Source organism: Pteropus alecto, unplaced genomic scaffold (genome assembly GCF_000325575.1).
Source record: "Pteropus alecto unplaced genomic scaffold, ASM32557v1 scaffold121, whole genome shotgun sequence".
NCBI classification, from domain to species: Eukaryota; Metazoa; Chordata; class Mammalia; order Chiroptera; family Pteropodidae; genus Pteropus; species Pteropus alecto.
Window position 1 is genome coordinate 15908735 of NW_006434369.1, and position 26660 is coordinate 15935394.

Sequence of the window (26660 nt, forward strand, 5' to 3'; positions counted from 1 at the left end):
GACCTTTTGCTCTACATCTTTGGGCTATACAGCTTCAGACTTCCTTTACTTGGCTCCACTTCTTTATCCCCCTCCTCCCCTCCTCCCTGCCCCCTCCCACCCTTTAGCTTTCCGTTAATCCCTGAAAATGCAAATTTCACTCAACTCATGACTTATCTTAGAGAGCTTTTCCGAAATCACGGCAATTCTTGATCCAATTTATTTTATCTTGACCCAAATTTCTGCTCAATGAAAGACAAAGATAAAAGGAAAGAGAATGATTCATCTGTAAATGGAGTTTATAGCCCTCCCTTTCTCTGCTTTTCCATACCTATCTCCATCCTGTTCACCAGTTGACAATCTTATTCCTATTATTCTGTTTTAGAGGAAGAACCATTTTCTTCAAAATCTAGATTTGAGAGTGTCAGCACTGAGCTGATCAAGAAGGGAAGGTTTCAGTGTGAGACTCCCAGTTGAAAGAATACACTCGGAGTCGACATGAGAATAAAACTGCAGGCACCAACTTTATTGCGGGAAGTGAACTTTTGTGCTAGGGGACCACATAGACTTCATATATGTCAGAGAACAATAGTGGCATTCTGCCACACATGCGTAATACAATAAGCTGAGTCATGCTTACATAAGTTAAGTGCAGGTGCCCTACTACATTAATGTAACATTCTAAATATGGAATCCTATCCCTAGCTGCGAGCCTGGATCACAGTCAGACCTGGGACCCACACTCTACCCCTACAGGGTTGTAGTGTGGGATCTGGCCCGGAGGGCGCTACCTTGAGCCCACAATCCACAACGATATAAAGAACAATAAAATACTACCAAGCTATAGGCTACAAGGGCTAGGACGGCTACTGTCCACTGACAGGAAGACCCCCAAGGAATTCCACCAAGTTGTCAAGGGGTCTTCCCCCAGGGCATGGATGGCTTGGACTTCAGCATCCATTTCCTGGAGGACTGCCTGTGCCTGGTCAGCATGATCAGCAATGTAGACATAGCATTCTACATGGAGTAGGGCACAGGTGCCACCCTGGGCAACAGTTAGGAGGTCAAGGGCCATGTGGTTTTGCAGAACTACTTTCTACATTTGTGTGGTTTCATCCAGTAAAAGGGTTATAGTCTGATGCATAGTGTTCAATGCCTGTGCGGTGTGCTGGGCTAAAGCTTCTACCTGCAATTCTACATCTATAGGTCCCACCTGTGGAATGAATAACGCTGGGGGTAGAACTACATGCTGCCCATTTCTGCTGGTGGCAGCGGTGATATATAGGATTCCAATTACAAGGCAACTGGGTCAAGATGGCATAGCCTATGAGGGGCGGGGATTTGCGATGGTTGTGATGGGATAGCACTTCTGTGGCCCACTGTTTCTGGTCCCATTCAGGTGTGGTGTTCCAGGTATGCAGCCAAGTCCAATTCTCAGCCGTAGCCAGAGTAATGTGCCTTGGCAGTCCCTTGGCCACTTACATTAGTAGTTCAGTACACACCCAGCAACAAGAAGCATTGTGGATAGCAGCAAACACATGAGCCCAGGACATGACACTGTTCCCTGTTGTCAGCCTGGGCGATAGGAAAGGGCAGACAAAGAGACCATTAGGGGCAAGTCCCATCCTTCCAGGAGGTCACAGGCCACCTGCCCATCTTGAGACAAAAGGGTGGCTGGGAGTACAGCTGCCCCCGGCCTGTGGTACCAGACAGTTTCTCCTAGGGTACCAGGCCAGGGGATCTCCGCTGGCATTACAGTATAGAGAGGAATGGGCCAGAGGCTAAGGACAAAATTCCCCATTAAAAGTGAACCTTCCACAGTTATGGGGAGTGACACTCACAAGGGCAAGGGCCAAATGCAAATCCAGGGTTCTACCCGAAAACCATTGCACAAGCGCTGTCCCCAGGGCTCCACCAAGACCACCCATGGCTCTTGTGTTACCTGTATAGTCCAGGACCACAACCAGGTGGCCTGTTTACCTGCTGCCAAAGGTTCTGGGGCTGTTAGGAGCAAAGCTCCCTGGTAGGCCTGGGGCAAGAACTGTTTAGCAGTGGTGCCCAGGCACACTTTGATAGCCTGCAGCAAGCCTGCTACAACCCTGTCAAGGGGAGACAACCTCATTAGCTGGGGTTGCTCATTCAGAAGGTGTATAGTCTGTGGGAGGTTAGCGTACCAATGGTGTCAGCATGGGCCCAAGGCTCATAGTTTGTCTTTCAGTAAGCCATTGAATCCTTCTACCATTTCAGCTGCCTGTAAGCGATAAGGAACATGTAACTGTCACTGCACATCATTGGTGCCGGCCTAGGCCTGCACCTCCTGTCCAGTAAAATAAGTGCCTCTGTCACTGGAGATTAATAAGGGCTGGCCACAGGCGGTCGCAAGGTGCTCCAACATGGTCACGATATGGCGTTGATCAGCATCTGCCACCAGCCATGCGAACCCTAGACTGGTGGCTGTGTCTACACCAGTGAACACATAGCGGTGTTTCTGGTCTGTGGGCAAAGGCCCTATGTAGTCCACTTGTCATTCAAGATCAAGTTCTTACAGTTTGTAAATACCTCTTCATCGGACCTAGTATAGTAGGCGTGAAACATCATCTGTCGCATGCCCATTTCTCAAATTATCTGGACCAGATCTAAGTATGTGGTCTCTCTCCTCACTATCTCTGGCAGCTCCCCAGGGTCGACTCACACTGTCTGGGCAGCAGACATGAGCCAATTGATCAGGAAGTGATTGCCCATTTCCTGTACTGTATGCGCCACATTCTGGAGGTGCTGCCAGAGGGATGGTATCACAGTTATGGAGGCTGCCTGGGCCATTTCTTCCAGAGATAATTCAGTCCCATCGGCCCTGTCATCCCATAGCTGCAGCAGCCACCCTGGAACTGTCTCCCTGGCTCTCTGCCATACCTGTTTCATCAGGTCCTGGAGTTTGGCAGGGGTGTACTGGATCAAGGTGGTATGCTTTTTAGCCTGGGCGGGGGGTGCTGCCAACTTACCCCTCCACCCCAATGGCTGTTTCACTTCAACCTGCTGCCATATCACTGGCCACACCTGCCACAGTGTTGCTGGTGGGCTCCCAGATCAAGATGATGACAGTAACCCCTGAGGGCCTTGTGGCATGCATTTTGCTGCTGCCAGCGGCCTTTCTAGAACTTTTTCCTGATGTTGCAATTGTTGCACCCACTGAGCCTGGTCCTAGACGTTCAGGCTGGCCTGCCGCAGCACCACGAAGAACATTCAGGCCACCCAACCTGCTGCCTCCTGGTGAGTGGTTGGGACATTCGGCTTCAGCATCTCCAGGTATTTCCGGATGTGGCTTCACTTCATCCCAATCTTCTGGGGACATCCCATCCATGTAGCCAGTTGTGTAGCCATGGAATACCACTGGGAGGTGGGGGACCACATGTCCTCCACCCGGATATCCTCAGGTATCCTTCATCTGGGAACTGTCAGAAGCACTAGTGGCTGTACTCACCTCATCCTGCCGACTACGCTACATGTCAGCATGGAGTTGATCAAGAAGGGAAGGTTTCAGTGGTGAGACATGGTGGTGAGACGCCCAGATGAAAGAATATAATGAGAATGAAATGCTAGGCACCAACTTTATTGAGGGGAGTGTGCTTCTGCGTTAGGGGACCGCATGGGCTTCATAAATGTCAGAGAACAATAGTGGCATTCTGCCACACATGTGCGATACAGTAAGTGGAGTCATATACACAGAAGTTAGGCACAGGTGCCCTACCACATTAATGTGACATTCTAAGTCTGGAATCCTATCCCTAGCCATGAGCCTGGATCACAGCCAGACCTGGGACCCATGGAGGTGTTTCAGACTCAGGGACACAGGACAGTGGAAACCAAGGATGAGATCTGGGCTTAAAATAGAAGCATTAAGCAAATGTTTGAAAAGTTGATGATAAGACTCCCCCTTCCCACTCCCAGAAGTCTGCTTCCCTTGACCTCTGCCTAGAATACTGAAGCCAGAGCTTTTCTTTTCACCCAAGGATGGAAAATTCATCTTTGGAGGAACTTTAAGTTCCCAGAAAAGCACCTTCAGACATTGACATTTTACCTCCAGAGTCAGCTTTCTTCTGCTTGATCACTTCCTAAAGCCTACCAGTAAACAAGCTCTGCCCTTGCATACAGAGCAGACACTCACTTTTAAAACTTTCATATTAGTTGAATATGGACCAACAGCTAAGGATCACCACACACATAAGGATAGCTTTCAGCATGAAAGCCTGAAACTAACATTGTCTCTAGAGGAGACATACATACAGGAATCAGAAGAAAAAAAAGTTGAATTATAATAATGTCCTTAGTGAAAAGGAACACTTTGAGAATAACTCTTTGAAATTAAAAACATGAAAGATGAAACAAAATTTCCCATAAGACTTTCTTATAGGAAGTAATAAAAAGACAGAAGGACAGACAACTGAAAAGAGAGGAGAAAATCCTTAAAGGGTATACTTGAGAAGTCCAATATCTTTTTTGAAGTACTAGGAAAAGAAAATAGGGAAAATCGGTTGGAGGAATTTTTAAAATAAATTTTATAAGAAAATCTTAGAATTGAAGGATATAATTTTTAATTTTAATAAGCCCATAAGAACTTAGCATAGGATTAAAAAAGAGTGAGTTAAAACTTTCAGGGAGATTAAAAAAGGTCACAAGGATCAGGAATTAAGATTGCATCTGATTTTTCAGTAGCAATGCTGAATATTAGACAGTAATAGAATAATATTTCTAACAATCTGAAGAAAAATTATTTTAACAAATATAGAGCTTCTCAATTGAAGAATATGTAAAGTAGATAAAAGTGAAATCATATCTCTTGGGATGTAAGGAATATATTTTTAAGCTGCCTCCTACACTTTAAAATCAGCTTTATTGAGGTATAATTTATATACAATAGGATTTGCTAATTTTAAATCTACAATTAATGAGTTTTGACTAATGTTCTCAACCAGAGGCAATTTTGCCCTCTAGGAGAGATTTGGTAATGTCTGAAGACATTTTTGGTTGTTACAACTTTGAGAGTGGAGGGAGTGCTACTGACATCTAGTGAAACAGAGGCCAAGGATGCTGCTCAGCATCTAGCAATGCACAGAATAGCCCTCGTAACAAAAAAACATCCTGCCCAGAATGTCAGTAGTGTTGAGGCTGAGAAGCTGGTTTTGAAAATAGTCATATAACCACCACCACAGAATGATGCAGAACATTGCCATCACCTGAGAAAGTTTCTTGTACTCCTCGATAGTCAGTTCTTCTCCTCCACATCCTGGACTCTGACAACCACTGATCTGATTCCTATCACTGTAGTTTTACTTTTTATAGAATTTCATATAAATGAGATCATATAGTTTATAGTCTTCTGAGTCTGATCCCTTTTGTTCAGCATAATGTTCTTGAAAGTCATTTGTGTCGTTGCATATATCAATAATCATTCCTTCTTATTGCTTTGTAGAGTTCTACTGCATTAATGTCTCATAGTTTGTTTATCTATTTATCTATTAAAGGAAAATTTGATAGTTTCCAGTTAGGAAAAATTATAGATAAGACTGCTATGAACATTGATGAGCATGATTTTATGTGGACAAATGTTTTAATTTCCTTTGTGTAAATTATAGGAGTGGACATGATGGTTCATATGGTAAGTATGAACTAACTTTATAAGAAACTGCCAAACTGTTCTCAAAAATGGTTTTATCATTTTACATGCCATCAAAAATATATGAGTGTTTCAGTTGCTCCATATGCTTGTCAACATTTAGTGTTGCCAGTCTTTTTAATTTTAACCAACTTAATGGGTGCATTGTGATGTTTCATCGTAGCCTTAATCTATGTTTCTGTGATAAATAATTTGTTGAGCATCTGTTCATAGACATCTGTATATCTTCTTTTTCTAAGTGTTTGTTCAAATATTTCCCCTATTAAAAACTTAAGTTGTTTGTATTTATGTTATTGGATTGTAAGAATTCTTTATATATTCTGGGTACAATTTTTTTCTTAGATGCATGTTTTGCAAATATACTCTCTCATTCTGTCGCTTGCTTTGTTTTCTTAATAATGTCTTCAGAAAAACGGTGCTTTTAATTTTGATAAAATTTCATTTATTAATTTTTTACTTTATGGTTAGTGCTGTTTTATCTTGTGTATGAGATCTTTGCTACCCCAGGATTGCAACAACTGACATTTTATCACTATTGAGTCTTCTTATCCATGAATAGGCATATTTATCCATTTATTTACCATTATGTGCTTCATAAAAACATTTTGGTCAACAGCAGGCTACGTATGTAATGGTAGTCCCATAAGATGATAATGGAGCTGAAAAATTCCTATCACCTAGTGATGTCTTGGCTATAGTAAGGTCATTATTCCCATGTTTGTGGTGATGCTGGTATAAACAAGCCTACTGTGCTGCCAGTAGTATAAATGTTCAGCACATACAATTATGTATAGTACATGATACATAATAATGATAATAAATAACCATGTTACTAGTTTATGTATTTACTATACTATATATTCTATCATAATTTTAGAGCGTACTCTTTCTACTTATATAAAACAAGTTTGTTGCAAAACAGTAATGTTGTATTATGCCAGCAGCAGCCTTATGTATCTTGTGTTTATCATTTTCTATTGTGCTTGATTTCATCTCATGTTGTTTTGTACAGTAACATGCTATGTGAGCTTGTAGACTAGGAAAAATAGGCTTACCATGTAACCTAGGCTATACTATTTAGGTTTGTGTAAATGCACTCTATATTTGTACAATGATGAAATTGCCTAACAACACACTTCTCAGCACGTATCTTTGTTGTTAAGTGGTGTATGACTGCCAAGTAGTGTATGAATGGCATCTGAAAGAAGATGCTCAAGAGATTTGTCCATGACATCATAGAATTTGCCAAGGATGCAAAAATCAACAAGGCTGTGGTTGAGATGGTAAACAACTTAACCTGGGTGTAGATGAGGATGACATTGAGGAGCTCCCAAAGGTGGGTCCTGAGGAAATGATGAATGAGTTGCTGGAACTGGCACTAGAATACATAGCTGAAGTAGAATCAAGATAAAAGGAAACTACAGGAGAAGAAAAAGAAGAACCTGCAGAGAAATTCACAGTGAATGGTTTAGCAGAAAATTTTGCAGACCTCAATAAGCACCTTAAAAAGTTTGAAAACATGGAATCCCGACACTGAAAGTTTTTCATTAGTAGAGAGGAATATGCATTCATGGTGCATTATCTGCTTACAAGAAAATCTTTGATGTAAAAAGAAACAAACAAAGCAAACTCATGGACATATTTCTGAAAAGAGTGACACCTCCTCAAGAGCCTCAGACAAGTCCTTCAGGAGGTATTCCAGAAGGCATTTTTATCATTGGAGATGACAGCTTCATGTGTGTTATTGTCCCTGAAGAACTTCCAGTGAGACAAGATGTGGAGGTGAAAGACAGTGATATTGATAATCCTTAGCCTGTGTAGGCCTAAGCTAATGTGTGTGTTTGTGTCTTAGTTTTTAACAAAAAAGTTAAGAAAAATTGAGTAGAAAAAATCTTATAAAGTAAGATATAAAGAAAATATTTTTGTACAGTTATAAAATGTGTCTGTTTTAAGCTAAGTATTAATACAAAAGTTTTAAAAAGTTTTAAATTTTATAAAGTAACAAAGTTACAGTAAGCTAAGGTTAACTTATTATTGAAGAAAAATTAAAAAAATAAATTAAGCTTAACCTAAGTGTATAGTATTTATAAAGTCTATAGTAGTGTACAGTAATGTCCCGTCCTTCATGTTCACTCATCACTCACTCACTCACTGACTTCCAGTCCTGCAAGCTTTATTCATGGTAAATGCCCTACACAGGTGTACATTTTTAAAAAACTCTTATACTGTATTTTTATAGTATAATTTCTACGTTTAGATATATTTAAATATACAAATACCATTGTTTATATTTGCCTATAGTATTTGGTACAGTAACATGCTGTACAGGTTTGTAGCCTCGGAGCAGTAGGTTATACCATAAAGCCTAGGTGAGCAGTAGGTTTGTGTAAGTATTCTCTATGATGCTGACACGATGACAAAATTGCCTAGTGATACATTTCTCACAAAGTATTCCTGTTGTTAAGTGACACATGACTGTATTTAAGTCTTCTATTTATTTATCTGTGCTATCTTTTATAGTTTTTAGCATATACATCTTTATCCCTCGATATTTCATGTGTTTTTGTATTGTAAATGGTAGACTTTTATGAAAAATTTTATTCTCCAATTGTTTATTGCTAATTATATAAATATTATTGATTTTTTCCATAGCTTTATTGAAATATAATTGATATATAACATTATGTAAGTTTAAGGTATACAAAGTAATCATTTGATACATGTATTTATTATGAAATGTTTAATACAAATGGGTTAGTTAATACATTCTTTATTTTACATAATTATCATTTTGTTGTTATGGTGATAACATTAAAGCTCTACTTCTCATAACAACTTTCAAATATTCAATATAGTTTTGTTAACTGTAGTCACCATGCTATGCATTAGTTCCCTAGAACCTATTTACCTTATAACTGAAAGTTTGTACCCTTTGAACAACATCTCTTGATTTCCTGAAACCATAAGCCCCCGGCAACCACCACTTTACTCTGTTTCTATGAGTTTCATGTTTTTAGACTCCACATTATAAGTGAGATAATATAGTATTTGTCTTTCTCTGCCTGACATTTTACTTAACATAATGCTCTCAAGGTCCACCCATGTTGTTGTAAATGGCAGAACTTCCTTCTTTTTGCATAGCTGGATAATATATATATTATATATATATATATTAATATATATATACATACACACATATATATATATACATACATACACCATGTATAAAACATATATATAACATATATAACATATGCATACATATATGTGTGTATATATGCAAAAATATATATCATTTTGATGAACTTACATTGTTTCCATACCTTAGCTATTATGAATAATGTTGCAATGAACATGAAAGTGCCGATATCTCTCCAAGATAGTGATTTCATCTTTTTTCAGATATATACCCAGAAGTGGGATTACTGGATCATATAGTATTTCTATTTTTAATTTTTTAAGGAACCTCCGTACTCTTTTTTATAGTGGCTGTATTAATTTATATTCTCTAAACAGTGCATCGAGATTCTCTTTTCTCCACATCCTCACCATCATTTATCTACCTTTTGAAAATAACCATTGTAACAGATGTGAGATGACAACTCATTGTGATTTTGACTTGCATTTTCCTAATGATTAGTGATGATGAACACCTTTTCATATACTCATTAGCCATTTGTACATCTTCTTTGGAAAAAATGTTTATTCAAGTCCTTTGCCCATTTTCCAGTTGGATTGTTTGTTCTTTTGCTATTGAGTTTTTTGAGTTCCTTGTATATTTTGGTTATTAACCCCTTATAAGATATATGTTTTGCAGATATTTTTCACATCTGGAAGTTGCCTTTTCATTTTGTTAATTGTTTCTTTTGTTGTGCAGAAGCTTTTTAGTTTTATGTAGTCCCCCTTGTTGAATTTTGTTTTTGCTGGCTTTGCTTATGGTGTCACATTAAAAAAAATCATTGCCAAGATTGATGTCAAGGATTTTTTTCCTGTGTTTTCTCCCAGAAGTTTTATGATTTCAGGTCTTATGTTTAAGTCCTAATTCATTTTGAATTACTTTTTCTGAATGGTGTAAGACAGGAATTCAATTTTATTCTTTTGCATACGGCTGCCCAGTTTTCCCAACACCATTTATTGAAGAGATTATTCTTTCCCCTTTGAGCATTCTTGGATTCCTTGTCATATAAATGGCAAGACTTCTTTTCTTTTTCATGGCTGGATAATATTCCTTCATGATATGTGTGTATATGTATATATATGTGTGTATATGTATATACATATGTGCATGATATGTGTGTATATGTATATATATGTGTATATATATGCAAAAAATATATATTTTTTGATGAATACTTACATTGTTTTCATTTCTTGGCTATTATGAATAATGCTACAATATATATGTAGGTTTATTTCTGGGCTCTCTCTTTAGCGTGTGTGTCTATTTGTATGTCAGTACCATGCTGCTTTGATTATTATAGCTTTGTAATATAGTTTAAAATCAGGAAGTATGATGCCTCTAGCTTTGTTCTTTTTCAAGATTGCTTTGGTCATTGCATTACTTTTGTGGTTCTGTATAAATTTTAGGATTTTTTTCTTTCTGTGAAAAATGACATAGGAATTTTGATAGGGATTATATTAAATCAATAGATGGCTTTAGATAGAAAGGATATATTAACAATATTAATTCTTCCAATCCATGAACATGAGAAATCTTTTCATTTATTTGTGTCTTCTTCAATTTCTTTCTTCAAGGTCTTATAGTTTTTGGCAATATATTTTTTACTCTCTTGATTAAATTTAATGTTTTTGATACTATTGTAAATAGAAATTTTTTCTTATTTTTTTTCAGATAGTTCATTGATTTTTAAATATTGACTCTGTATCTTGCAACTTTGCTAAAAGTACCTATTAGTTTTAGTAATTCTAGTAGCTTTTTCATATTTTCCTTAGGATTTTCTATGTAGACATGGATGCATAAAAATGAACAGTTTTTCATCTTCTTTTTTAGTATGTGTCACTTATATTGCTTTTTTTCTTGCCTTATCACACTGGCTATGACTTCCAGTTCAATGCTGAAAAGAAGTGGTGAGAGTGAATATCCTTTCTCTGTTACTGATCTTAGTGGAGAAGTAGTCTTTCATCATTAAGTATAATGTTAAATCTAAGTTTTTATAGATGCTCTTTATCAGATTGAAGAATTTTCCTCTTTGCTAAGAGTTTTGATAATAAATGAGTGTTAAATTTTGTCAAATGCTTTTTCTGTATTTATTGGATGATCATCACATGGTTTATCTATTTATTCTGTTAATATCTCAGATTACATTAACTGCTTTTCAAATGTTAAACTAATATGCTTATTCTGCAATTTGTTGATTACCAGCATCAGGAATTAAAGTGGACTTGAAGTCCACTTGAACATGATGTATAATGTTTTTAAAACATTGTTTGGTTTGTTTTGCCAATATTTTGTTAAGAATTTTTACTTTTATGTTCATGAAGAATATTAGCCATAGTTTTATGTTCTCAGAATGTCTTTATTTTTAGTACCAGGGTAATGGTGGGATCATAAAATGAGATGGAAATATTTTTTCTCCTCTGTTTTCTGAAAGCTTTTGTGTAGGATTAGTATTATTTATTTCTTGAATATTTGATAGGATTTGTTGGAAAAGCTATCTGGATCTGGATTTTTATTTGTGTGAAGATTTTCAATTATAATTATATTTCTTTAATATATATGTTTATTCATATTTTTTATTTTTTTGTGCCAGATTTGGTAATCTGTATCTTTTAAGAAATGTGACCATTAATCTAATTTGTCAAGTTTATTGGCATATGGTTGTTCATACCCTTCTCTTATTATTCTTTTAATATTTGTAGGATCTGTGGTGATGTTTCCTCTTTAATTCCCGACATTGGTAATTTGTGTCTTTGGTCAGTCTAGATAAAAGCTTATCAATTTCATTGATCTCAAAAAATCATCTTTGGTTTTTATTGGTTTTCTCTATCATTTGACATTTCCTGTTTCTTTTTATAAGAAGGGAAATAGTTATAGTTTACATTTTGTCTCAGCAGTGAACAATATTAAATAGTCATAATAATTTTAATACTAACTCAAAAACATGTAATTAAAAATTATTATGTAATCCTATTTGGAGAATAAAGAAAGTGGAGAAAGGGAGCTAGTTTATAAACAACTATATCCGAATTTTCATAATAAAGAGTCAATAATAGACTAAATGGATTAATCAATCTATTGCAAACTAAGTATATCAGTTTGATATGAGAGAGTAAATACTGGAAGACAAATTAAAGGAATCAAAAGTGGTAGTATTCAGGAGGTGAAACTGGAGAGTTAAATAGGAGACTCATTTTTTATAATGAGGATTTTTTGTATCGATTTTGAATTTTAAAATATATGCAGGTATAATGTTGATAAAATGAAAATTATTTAGTATTTTACTATGAGAATAAGAAAAAGTATGGCTGAGAAACAAGGAGGTTGGAGAGGTCACTGCTCTTGAGGTTGGTGTCCTGGGTAAAGGCAGAAAAAGAGCACGTAAGTCTAGGAAAGCAACTGAGAGTCTTGGGAGAGAGTGCAGACCTATTCTCAAGGGATATGGCCCTGAATTTGAATATTGCTGAAAGAATCTTTTATTTCCGTTTAGCTAAAAAATTCTGCATTTGTTTTTATTCTGATGGAATTATTATCAGGGTGAAGTTATAAAGACTATTGTGAACAAATTTATGATCACCACATAAATGTATCCATAACAAAGTGATAACTTTACAGTTTACAAAGAGAATTTTCATATACATTGCTTTATTTAATCTTCACTTTATTCCTGCAAGTCTCTTATAATTGCACAGTATCTTCATTTTGTAGCTGAGTTTAGGTTAAAAAATTTGCTCAAGGTCACACTGGTGTCAAGTGCCAGAGGGTGGACTCAAACTCATTATTTCCACTAATAATTTTATAATATACATAGTCACATTCAAAACAATTTTAAACATGTTGATTTACTTTTGTGCATATTTTAATAACTATAACCTGATTGTTTGAATGGCAGGCAGCAGGATGGAATATATCCCGACTTTGGTTTGAATAGGTTCGAATTTAGACTGTACTACAATTGCTTGCAGGGTGACCTTGGGAACATGACAATTTATCTGAGCCTCATTTTTCTCCACCTGAAATAGGATATTAACACCTTCTTCACAGGTTGTTCTTAAGAGTTAACATGTAAAATGTTTGTTACAATACCTGGAAGCTATTATGTACGGAATAATTATTTTTCAGTAGGACCAACTTTGCTAACTAGACAAATACCTGAGATTATTTAATGATTCATGCTTTCTATTTTTTTATATGGGAACAGTAATATTGACACACTATCAAAATGATAATAAGTCCTAGTAGAATTCTCAAAAAAATTAGGCATGCATATATGAACATCAAAGTTAAACTGAAATTACTTTAAAAATTAATATATTTTAGAGATCATCTTTCCACTAACATGATGACTACGAATCAGACTACAGCTGTATAAATCCTGCTTTTGTGAAATAGTATGAATGCAGAGCAAAATGTAGATAAATATACAGCATATCAGTTAATCGTTGTCATCTCTAAGGAATAGCATCAAGGTGGGAGGCATTGACCCCTATTTTACTTATGTTTTTAGTTCTTTTTAAAAATAATGAGCAGATACTACTCTTAATCTGAAAAAAAGAATATGATTTAAAAATAATTATATGAAAAATAAGCCTTTCTTTATCAAAAAGTTTGACTTGCCTTGTTCCAGGCTAGCTCTTGGTGATAATTTCTTCGTAAATGCTCTGAAATCTTCCTCATGGCTGACATAAGCTAATAGATTTCTAGTTCTAGAATTTCTCTAAACACCAATCACTTGTGGTCATAGAATTTGCATTTGGTTTCCATATAGGAGGTGTGCTCCTTGGTTCTCTCTAGGCCTGTTAGTTAAAGCTATTTAAGACTAGAGAAAATTTGCTCATTTTAAGGGAGAGATTTTATTGTGAGTCTTTCCAGTCATGAATATGACCTGCTGAGGACTTGACTGCTGTCAAAACCATTTTAATTAAACATATTTATAAATAGATATAAAAGAGGGACTTTGGCTATCTCATACCCCAAGATGACATTTCAGCTTTGCTTTTCAATTATTCCTAAAGTTATTTCTACAACCAAAGCTGCACTTAATTTTAACCTTTCTTTCCTTTCCTGGCCCATCTGGGTCTATTCCAAATTCCTTTCCTTATTCCATCTTTCCACATTTTCCCTTTGCCCTTTTTATTCCGGAGCTCCTGATTCTTCCCAGAGCCTGGAGGGGGTGGGGAGAGGCTGGCTCTGGCTTCAACAGCTGCTCCAGCAGCTTGGCTTCCTGTGTCCCCAGGCAGCAGCCTCCCTTCTTCTAAGGGCTCTCCGAGTTTGGTGTCCAGCAGCTGCCAGTTTCAAATGCTTTTAGATCTCACAGTATTAAGGTTTTAAAATGTCATGATTCTCCAAAGTGACAAACTCTCTACTGAGGAGGATGTCTAGAGAATATTAGTTTATCTAGATTTTCCCTTTGTTAATGATTAGTAATTGTGAGTGTAAACAAAAGCAATCCAGGCACCTACTCCTCCCAAGACACTGTGAATTAATGTAAATAAAACTTGCTCCTTGTTCTGCTGCTTGGCTTTTATTTTCAGGAATGACCAGGAGCTGGCTGCTGCTCTGGTGGTAATGCTTGCAGCAACACAGGAGACCCCTTGTCACCTCCATTTATGAACACTTACAAGCTTATGAGCACTTATTTTCTGGACTCAAGTTTACAATATCTACATCATATTTCATTCACAATCTTTACAGTCACTTGAATATAAAATTTAAAAGAAGTGACTTCTGGGATGTCTCTCCTTTTAAGAGTTGAGAAAAGTTCCAAAAAAAAAAAGGTCATAGGTCATCTCCTGAACACAGGGGAAATTTGATGAGATTAGCTGAACTTTTCTGATGGCTCTTCCATCATAGATGTGAATGGGTAACAAATCCTCTTCCCAAAGTCTTCCAGGCCAAGGTCAGAGTAAAGCTAGTGTGATTGCCTGGCATTTGACCCCATTCACAGTTGCTGTTTGAGAAGAGTTGTAACCCTATATACAGAAAATCTGGTGAGCAAGCCTCTGTGATGAGGTAAGAATTCAGGCCTTAAATTTTTATAACAAAAGTGTAACTTAGTCATGTCCCTCTGAAAACCTGAAGCATGTAGTTCCTTGAGTTCTGGTCCTCTGATAGAAGTAGAAAACTTTATTGTTAAGAGCATATTATTTGGAGCCAGAGAGCCTGAAGTTGGACATTCAGTTCTGCTACTCTCAGTTCTGCAACATTTAACATGACTATTCTTTCGTCTATCTGTAAAACGGGTATAATAGTACTTACCTATGGGGTGGTTGTTAAGGTTAATGAAATAAGGCATGTTGAGCACTGGAGACCTTGCTCTATGCAGACGAGCAGTACTACAGGGAGGTGTAGATGACATAGGCATCATTTTGGTTATTTTTTTTTAGTCATCTTAAATGTTCAGCTACTGCTAAAGTCCAGTAAGAACACTGATTTTTGAGAATAATGATAACAACAATCACTAACATTTATTGGGCACCTACTATGTGCAAGGCCTTCCTCATTTAATCTTCACTGCAGCCCAGGAGAGGAATCCCAAAGCACATGCTATTCACCCATTCCTCTATGGTAGTCTTCAAGCTGGGTCACACGAGATACGCAAAAGGCTGCCTCCAGAGCAGGAAGTTTTTCACAGGCTATGATGTAGCCTTATGTTCTCAATCTTTATTGAAGGTCATTGTGAGGAATAGCCATGTGATAAATATTGTTATTGAATATGGTACGTTTCACTGTCCGGTGGCCTTTATAGAAACCATATGTCATGAATTCCTTTCAGAGCTAAGAAAAAGGTTGTCTCTCTTGATGTTTACTTTCATTGGACAGATATCTGGGCTTAATGCCTAGAGATTCTGATTCACTGCTCTCTCCTTCCCTCTGTGAATCTGAGGCATAGCCAGGGTTAGGAACCTCTAGTGGAGCTCATGAGCTTTTCCTGTGAGCCCTGATTTTTTTTGGCATCATAGAGCTAAGATTTGTGCTCAGTTATAGTTTCCTGCTATAAACTGAATGTTTGTGCCCTCCCAAAATGTATATTTTGAATCCCAAGCCCAATATGATGGTATTAGGAGGTGGGGCCTTTGGGAGGTGAGCAGGTTCTGAGGGTGGAGCCCTCATGAATGGCATTAGTGTCCTAATAAAAGATACTCCAGCTCTCTTGATCCTTCTACCACATGAGGACACAGTGAGAAGACAGCCCTCTCTGAACTAGGACGTGGGCCCTCAGCAGACACCTATTCTACTAGTGACTTTATCTTCGACTGCTCAGTCTCCAGAACTGCAAGAAATAAACTTTGGTTGTTCATAAGCCACCCAATTTATGATATTCTGACGTAGAAGCCTGAATAGTTAAAACTTTCCTTTTACCTAGTTTTTCTGATGAATTTTTGCTCCCTTTTCATGCCTTGTCCTTTGTTCTTTTATTTATCTTCTTTTAATATTTTTATAGTTCACACATTAACTGTAAAAGGTCTTAAGTCTATCTTCAGCATAAAAACAAATTAATGATAGAATGAATTTAATTTATTCACCTAAAGTTTCCAATAGGTTTTCTTTAAAACATTCTTTATTCTGTCTTTCTAAAACTCTTTCACCTACCTTTGCCATTTTTAGTTGTTTGACAAAGTAAACAATTATATTTATTTACTTTAAAAAACATTGACTCACTCTCGAATGTCTTGAGGCACCGTAATTGTGAAGAGAGACTGTTCTAGGTGCAGGAGTTCAACCTAGAGATAATGAGATTGGAGGGGGCCTAATAAGTTCAAAGGAAGGTGCTGGAATAAACGCAGACACAGAGGTTGTTATGTAGGGTGGAGTTTGTCTCGTCTCATGGGCCTCCGACCCCATTCCACTATCAGTTTAGATGCACGTCTTGCTATGGTGTGAACATGCAGCAATTATTTTATATTTATTAAAACAATATGATAGGACTTCTGTGAAGTTGAACTTGACCTAGGTTCTCAAATACAGCATTTACAATCTGCTTTCCTTGCTTTGCAGCAGCCTTCATTAAATAAAAAGAGACAATTTCAAAGAGACATGTGAGGTTATACGTGGGGCCTGGACAAAATGACATTGACTTCCATCAGAGCTGGGTCTATATTAAGACAGTAATACATAGATGACCAGCTGCAGACATCTGTTTGGTCTTATCTTCTCTCTAGGAAAAAGAACATTTTTTTTTTTTCATTTCGTATGAAAAATACTTCAATACCACCAGACTGTGTTAAAATAATCAAATTGATGGAACAGTTTTTAAATTAAATTTTGAGTAACGCTAATAAATCTCTATATTATTTCCTCCACTGTTAATCGGTGTAAGTGACTTAACTAAGATAATGCTTGTCCATCCCAGAGGTGACCTTTGGGCACTACCCCTGTTTTCCCAAATCAGTTGTCCAATTTATACTTTTCTAGCACCTGCTCCGTGGGCACTTTTGCACTAGATATTGTCATTGTCCTTTAGGAATTCATTGAATTGGTACAATACATTATGAATATAATGCAATACAATACAATATGAAAAAACGATTAGCAATCATACAAAGCAGTGTAGGTTAACTGTGAGAATATGAGGTAGAAACACAGGTGTCAGGAATTTGGAGGGAGGCATAATCACATGGGTTGGTGAAATCAGGGAAGGATTCCCGAAAGCAGCATGGCTTGTCGATAAGAAAGCTGTATCTTTGGATACTCCTATAGGGAAACTTTTTTCTCTCTAGCCACAATGGTCTGTGCATTTGTAAAACCTTCCTTTCCTCTTTTCGCCATTGTATCTTTGCCAATGCCATTCTTCCCACCTAGAATGTCCATTCTCTTTTTCCACTTACCATCATTCTCTCAAGTTTCCACATCCAGGTTGTAGAATTACTTGAGTGTGTGGCTTAGGAATGGGAATTTTCTGTTAATGGGAATCACCCCTTACTTTTGAGTAGAGTTGGAAAATGGAAAATGTGAACCAAAGCTGACTGAACTTATGAGAAGATAGTTATTTCAAACATTCAATATAACAGACGATGCTTCCTATTTGTTATTTTACCCTAGAACATCTGAGAAGGGGCTAACAATAATTTATTCATTTATTAATCCCCTATATGAGGAGGGGGTTAAAGATAAGGCAACTTTAGCCAGTGGGAGGAAATCAAGAGATCTCTCTAGACTAGATTCCAGAGATAATTTCTGGAGATATTTTTGGTTGTCACAACTTGGGGGCATTCTACTACCATCTAGGGGCTAAAGGCCAGGGACTTTGCTAAATGTCCTACAATGCACAAGATAGTCTCTTCAAAACAAATAATTGCCTGGACTAAGAAGTTATGAGTGCTGAGGCTGAGAAACCTCACACTGGAGAAACTTACAAATTACTGATTGACACCTAATTAAGAGAAGATTGCTTGGAAAGATTTATCTCAGAGGAAAGGAAAACAAACTGGTAAATCTGTTCAGTTTACAACATTTTGACCAGGAAATGAGTCAAAGGAATAGTTCAAGTCAGGCATTAAAATGCCCACTACCAACCCTTTTCTGCCCCTACAGCTGTTCATTCAGTGCAAAGCTGACGTTTTAAACTTTGACTATGCGCCTAGCAATGCCAAACAAATGACTTCAGAGAAAGCAAGCTATTGAATCATTGCCAAGAGTATCGTCATCCCTTTAATTTGTTTTGTTTTTCCTTAAGTGTGTCAAGAATTTCCACCTTCTCAGGTGTGACCTGGTTAGACAATTCTTCCTATTTTCCATTTCTCTTTAAAGGAAATGCAATGAGTGTGATTAAAGTTGGGGAGGGACAAGGGTCCATAATAAAATCCTGAAGGGATCTTGTAAATTTCTGTCTGGATTTTTCCCTTCATAGGGTTGTGATCTTGGCTGAACAGAGGCTGTTGATAAACCTTAACTATTGTTTTGCATAGTTATAATACATTTATTTTGAGGGGCCAGGATTCAGAGGTTATTTTAATTTTATTTTGATAATTAATGCATAGAATTTATGTACTTGTTATAATAATACAAATGATTTATACACTTATGTGTTAGTTGTACTAGTGAGCGTAATTTCAAACCTATCAAAATTAATTAATTAATTCAACTGATATTATTTGCCTATAAACTATATAGAGACATGGGACTAGGTACAATGTCATGGGAATTCATAGTCTGATCTGGGAGACAGCCAAGTAAAAAGATAATTACAATACAGTGTGTTAAGTACAATGGTAGAACAATTATATAGTGTTATGAGAACACAGAGAACAGGTAATGGTACTTAAAAAGTAGGGCTGACTAGAAAAATGAGATTTCCAGACTACATTGAGCATCCAGTTGAATTTGCAGACCATAGATGTAGAATAGCAACGACTTGTCAGGCTGAGTGTCTTCCCTCCAGTCATACCCAGTGTTGCAGATTAAGCTTGAAGAACTCACATCATAAAAAGCCCTCAGGAGCAAAGTCTTGCCCTTGCCATCACACTCCAGCTCAAGTGTCAGCTCTTCTGTGAAATTCCTATGGTCTGTCTTCCCCTCGACCCGCAGCTAGGTGGATAATTCCTTTTCTTATGCCTTTACCAAAATAACAATGATAGTTGTTAACACTTATAACATTTACCATGCACTATGTTAATGGTTCTCATGCATAACTTTATATCTTTATATCACCCTGTGGAGTAAGTATCCTTATTATCCCTATTTTCCAAAAGAGGTTACACAGTAGTCATAGTGAGGCCAGAAGCTATTCGACTCTAAAGTACCAGGAACAACTATCGCTTCACACCACTTCCTAAGTGGTGGGTACATGCAAAGATACCAGCCCATGTTGCAATTGATGGCAATGATAAATTTACATTTTTTATGGCTCTGTCAGACTGTGAGCTACTAGATGGTTCGGACTTGTCTTAACTCAATTTTGTGTTCTGCACATGGTCAACCAAATGAAAGAATGAATGAATGAGTGTTGGATAATGATGTGAGATATTGTGTTGGTTAGAATTCTTGATTTTTCCTGTGGCAGATCATGTCAGTGCTCTGGGGCCATTTTATGGACTGAATATTTGTGTCTCTCCCCCAAATTCCTAAGTTGAAACTCTACTTTCCAATATGATGGTATTTGAAGGTGGAGTTTTTGGGAGGTGATTAAGATTAGATGAGGCCATGAGATCAGAGACCTTCGAATGGAATTAGTGCCCTTATAGGAGTCACTAGAGAGGTTGCTTCATCTCTCAGATTCTTCTGCATCCTCCAGAGATACTCTCTGCACATAGAATCTTACACAGATGTGCAATCATCCTTTCAATTGAACATTTATCACACATTTGACAGCATACCATATCAGCTGGTGTGCTGGAGCCAATCCTTGTGGCTCATAGGAGTCAAATGTTAAATTTTCAGTAATTTTGTGAGTTGGTTGTTAAACACAACCATTATTAAAAAATTAAATTATATGACCTTACAATTAAATAAATTATATTAAAAATACTCAAAACTCACTGTTTCTTAATTACTACATTTTACTCTTATCTATGTTCTTGAATTATTTATATCTATTGTATCCGTACTGTGGAAATACTATATATAATATAATGGTGTGCTATTTGCAACTCTTTGTAACTCTGGTTCAGTTGGTGGTTTGGCATTGGTCGTAGTGAGAATATTTACATCTTAGAAACCAGTAAACAGTACAAATCAGAGCCAGCTTTATTGTTTTGCTAATTGTCTAGACCAGGGGTGTGTCAACTTTTTTGTAAATAGTCAGATAGTAATATCTTAGGCTTTGCAGGCCACATAAATCTCTGTTACAAATGGAACTGACAAAACCAAGGGCTGTCATTTGCTCACTTCTGTTCTAGGCTTAAGAAAGTGATGGGGAAATGGTAGTAAAGCATATTAAACATAAAACTGTTGTATCTAACTCTATTACATTGTGAAGAGCACAAAAAGTTGAGGAAATATTCTTCCAGTATCCAGAAACTGTTATCTGATTCAGCAAAGTTGCTTCTCATGTCACTGATAAACAGATGAAGTTGCAACATATGTATTTGTTGTTTCATTTTCCTTTTATTCATGAAAAAAAGTGAAACATCAACCAAACTTCATGTTTGAACTGCACTCATTTGTCAATGGTATGAGTGACTTCTTTGCTAATTTAATAATAATTAAGCTTTATTCATGGTCTGATTTTGTGACATGATTGGTGGTAATAGAATTAAAAAACTGACAATGGATTTTGTGAGTAATAGCAACTCACACTGATGTTATAGGATAGAATTACAATGAAGAGTATTGTATATGTTATTATTTGTAAATTGTGTACTATAATTCTTTATATTAGTAAAACATAATTATCTTATGTATTAGACAAATACTTATCATTTTTTACATTATTAAATATTTACCTGCTCTGCATTGCATATAACTGTTCAGAATCTTACTTTTATTAACAACATAATTTAAAGAATCTTTTATACATAAAGATCTGGCTCATTCTTTTCAGCAATTTTATTGTTTATAACAATTTATATCATTTTATATTTGCTCCATATTTGTTTAATATATCTCCTACTGTAGGCTATCTATGCTGGTTGTAAATCTTTATGAGAAACAATGCTACAGTGAACATTCTTATATACATGTCATTGCATACATATACAAATATTATCTGAAGCATAAATTTTTAGAAGCAGAATTGTTGGGCTAATGGGTACATGCATTTAACATTGTGATAAATATTGGTAAATCGCTTTTCAAAAAAGTTGAACCAATCAATACTCCCACCTAAAATGCAAGAGAATGCCTGTTTCTTTATACCTTTGCCAACATGGTATATTATTGTGCTTTTTTATTTTGGAAAATCTGATGGATTAAAATGGTATCTTATTGAAATTTAACTTGCTTTTGATTTGTTATGAGGGAGAGTAAACACTTTTTTTCATATATTTATATGCCACTTATATTATCAACTAGGTAAAATATGTTCTTTGCTCATTTTCATCTTTTTTTTTTATTAATATGTAATATCCCCTTATGTCTTTCCCAACAGAATATGAGCTCTATGAGGCAGAGAGTTTTAACTGTTTTTGAATCCCCCAAAACTTAGAATGGTCCCTGGCACATAATAGTTACTCATTAAATATTTGTTAATTAATTGCTGAGGGATTTAGTCCCTTGTCTGTCATATATGTTGTCAAATTTTCTTTCAGTTTGCCATTTGCCTTTTGCCTTTGGTATTTTTTCCCTTGCAGGATTTTTAATTTTTGTGTAGTCAAATTTAGAAATCTTTTCTTTTTATTTGGAAAAATATTTATTCCCTAAAATAAATAAATTCTTCTGAGTTATCTTCTAGGAATTTACACTTTGATTATTTTTATGTTTAATTCTTTGAAACATCTGGAAATTATGTTAGAATAAGTGATAAAGTAGGCATCAAATCTTTTCTTCCATTTGCAGTCCAGTTATTCTGACATATCCATTGAAATATCTCATTCCCCCAGTGATGTGAACTTCATTTTATCCTACACTAAATTCCCTGTCTGTGGGTGGTCTGTTTTGAGTCTTTCTATTGCTCCATCTGTATATTCACATGCCAGCACTAACTAAGCTGTTTTAATTATTAATGCCTAGTCTTTTACATGGTGTTTACAGCATCTGAGTGATCAAACTCACATAAATATCACAGAGTGATTAAGCCATTCTGGGCCTTAGGCCTAAACATATAGTTTTAAAAAAAATGTGTGAAGTGCTTTTGCAGATATCATCTCATTTGATTTTTACAGTATCTCTGAGTGAGAGGTGGTAGAAGTGCTTTTGTTTTTGTACCATTTCACAGATGAGAAAGCTGAGGCTCAGAGAGGCTGGGAGTTCTTTGCTCATGATCATTCATCTAATAGTTGGTGGGTCAGGTACTAAACAAGCTCCTACTCTTTCTTGTAACAAAATATTGCTTTATGAAAAATGCTTGATTGAAATAACAGCTAAAACAAAAATCACCCTAAGTCCCATAACCTAATCAAACCAATGATTTATTTCCTTGTTTGTAAGTATTCACTACCTGTGCTGTCTTCCTCAGATCTAATTGAGAAGCTCCGGTGAGTTAATGTCGGAGAACTTTGAAAAAGATAATGTGTTGTATGTTAAGAGATTCTTAGTATAATTCTTGTCATACAATATGCACTCAGTAAGTGATAGCTATTACTTATATTTTTATTCTTAGTTATTTGAGTAAGAGCATGAGCATTAAAGTGAGAAAGACTTGAGTTCCAGTTTCTACTCTTTTGTTTATTAGCTGGGTGACTTTGGGCAAGTTACCTAACCTCTCTGAACCTTGGTGCCCTCATATGTAAAGTGGGCATTGTAATAATATCGTTAGGGATTTTGAAATGATTAAATGAAATAATATGTGAAGACTATCTTGGCATGTCTGGCATATAGTAAACCTTCAATCAATGTTAATGATTTTCTCATTGATTATTTTCTTCTGAGGATTCTAAACTTATTTTCCCACAAATGGGAACAGTTCCATTAATTTTTTTTCAAGAGAATCAGGAATAATTAGTTTTCCAGTTATTTTGTATTCACAGATACACTCTCACATTCCTGATGACTCTTAGTTGCCTTATACAAAAAAACGGAAATAAAAATTAATGTAAAAAGTTTAATTTAGACTCCATTTATTATTGCTAAGTCTCACTTGATCTTTTTGCATTATTTGCTAAGAAAAGGTTTGTGAAATGAATTAATGGAGTAAATAAAATGGGAAGAGTGCTGAAATAATGAAGGGAATTAGTTCCTGGCACACTTAAATACTTGAGAAATACCATTTAAATATAGACAATTTATCTGAGATCTCTGAACCAATCGTATTCTTTTATTAACTAGTGATTGCAGCTAATTGTACTGTTACTATTGAATAATAACATGACTATAATAATATAATAATAATATAACTGAATGTATGTATCCCCCCTACTCCCACCAAATTCACACATTTAAGCCCTAACCCCAATATGATGGTATTAGGAAGTGCGGTCTTTGAGAAGTAATTAGGATTAGACAAGGTTATGAAGGTGGAGCCCTCATGATGTCATTAGACCCTCATAAGAAGGGGGAAGAGACACCAGAGCTCACCCTCTTTCTCCCTCTGGAAAACTAGCAGTTATTTTTAATTTATTAAAGATAAATTAATCACTTAATCTAGACTAACCAAATATCTCCTTGCTAAAGTCCTTGGGACATTTGTGTTATTTCTACAAACATTTTTTGAGCACCTTCCATGGACAGGCACCATGCTTCTGGGCCAGGCATACCATACTGGGCACAGGGTGTATAGAGATGGACACAGTGTGACCTGCACTTAAGAACATACTGAGTAGGGGAAAGATATTGGTATGTTTCTTAGTCTGCTTGAGCTGCATTAACAAAATATTGCTAGACAGTCCTGCTCAGATACCCTGTGATCTCCTCAAATTCAACTAAATGCATCATTTTATTCCATAAAATCAACCCCTCACCCCATTTTCCCATTTTTTCCCCCTTGGCACCATCATTTTTCTAGGCTCAAAACTTTGAGTCATTTTTGCTTTTCACCTCCCCCTCTTCTTCCTTTATATTCAGTAAGTCACCAAGTGCACCATTCTTGCCTTCAAAGCAACTCTTGTCTCTATCATCTCCTCCTCAGTCTGTTGTCATTCTCTAGTCCAGGCCCCATCACCTCATCCTGCAGTACTGGTATGATCTTATTCTTTCTTGCAGAGACCCTTTCCAATTCTGTATTATTTTTATTTCAGATAACACATCACCTTTATTTTCTTTTGAAATATAAATGTTAAGCTGTCACAAAAGAAACGTGTCGAGAAAAAGATTAATTTTTCCTCATTTCCCCTTCAATTTGACTTTTTAAAAGGCAATCAATGTTAGCAATTTGATATGTATCTTTTTATATTTTCCTTTATGCTCATATATATGTACAGTTTTTTAAAAAAGAGATCATACAGTACATGTAATCCAATGGAGAAAAGATAGTTCTTTTAAGCAACGTGGCTGGAACAACTGGATATTATGTGGGAAAAATGAACTCCTATCTTATTTTGCACCATATGCAAAAATTAAAATGAAATAGATCAGAGAACTGAATGTAAAACGTAAAACTTCTAAAAGAAAGCACAGGAGAAGATCTTTGCAAACTAAAGTAGCAAAGATTGCTTGAAATAGAACACAAAAAGCACTAGTAAAAGAAGCAATTGAAAAGTTTTGCTTTATTATTAAAGTTCTACTCTTCAAAAAGCACCATTAAGAAAATAAAAACTAAAACCACTGACTTTAAGAAAATATTTTTATATATACATACATACATATATATACACATACATATATATATACACACATATATATATATATAAACTTGTTCCAGACATATAAATAACTCTTACAATTTAACAATAAGAAAACAACCTAATTTAAAAATAGGCAAAAGACTTGAAAAGACAGTTCACAAAAAATATGCAAGTGGCCAATAAATGCATTAATAGATAATTATCATTAGTTTTTATGAAAATGCAAGTTTAAACCACAAAATTAAATTATACATCTAATTAAATGCTTAAAACTTAAAAGACTGACAATGCCAAGTGTCGACAAGGATGTAGAGCAACTGGAAATCTTATCTACTGCTGCTAGGGGAATTATTGGCATTGCCTTATAAAGTTAAACAGATGCTTACCATATGACTCAGGAATTTCTCTTGTAAATAGTTACTCAGGGAAAATGAAAAGATATTTACACAAAGACTTATACACAAATGTTCATAATAGTTTTATATAATAGGCAAAGACTGAAAACAACCCAAACATTTATCAACAGGTAATTGTGATTGTGGTATGTTACTATAATAGAATCATACTCAGAAATAGAAAAGAGTGAATTACTGGTATAGGCAACAATATAGATGACACTCAAGATTATGCTGAGCAAAAGAAGCCACACACGAATGAGTGCACACTGTATGATTCTATTTATATTAGATCCTAAAACAGGCGAAATTAATCTATAGGGACAGAAAACACCTCAGTGGTTGTCTGGAGTTGGTAGAGGGATGCATTGCAAAGGGGCATAAAGGAACACTTTGGATGATGAATTTTTGAATACTTTGAGGTAATGGTGAATGAATGTATATATTTATTAAAATTCTTTAAATAATACACTTAAGGGTTTATTTTATTGTATGCCAATTATAACTCAATTGTATATGCGTGTATGCATATAACAAGAGCATGTTACACATGTTATTCCACTCTTTTGCCTACCAATGTATCATAGACATTGCTGTGTGTCAACATATAGAGACCTAGCCCATTCTTTCTAATAATTGCATAATATTTCATGGTGTGGGTAAGGACTTTTAAATAGACATTTAGATTGTTTTCTTTTTTCTTTTTGAGAAACATGGATGCCATAAACTCTTTTTATGTCTGTTTTTATATATTACAGCTTTTATTTCTGATAAAGTAGATTTTCAAAATTTGCATTGATGGTTCGAGGGGGTATGGACATTTTAAATTTTAGTAGATATTGTTGAATACTTCCTATAAAGGAAAGACCCTCTCCAGCAATATATGAGAATACTTGTTTGAGCATCATCAACAGCAGTATATATTATCACTCTTTTTGCCATTTGTTCAGTGAAAAATGGTATGTCATTTTAATTTGCATTTCTCTTGCTACCAGAGATGTCGATCTTTCTTTTTCCTTCCTTTCTTTCTTCTTTCCTTCCTTCCTTCCTTCCTTCCTTCTTTCCTTCCTTCCTTCCTTCCTTCCTTCCTTCCTTCCTTCCTTCCTTCCTTCCTTCCTTCC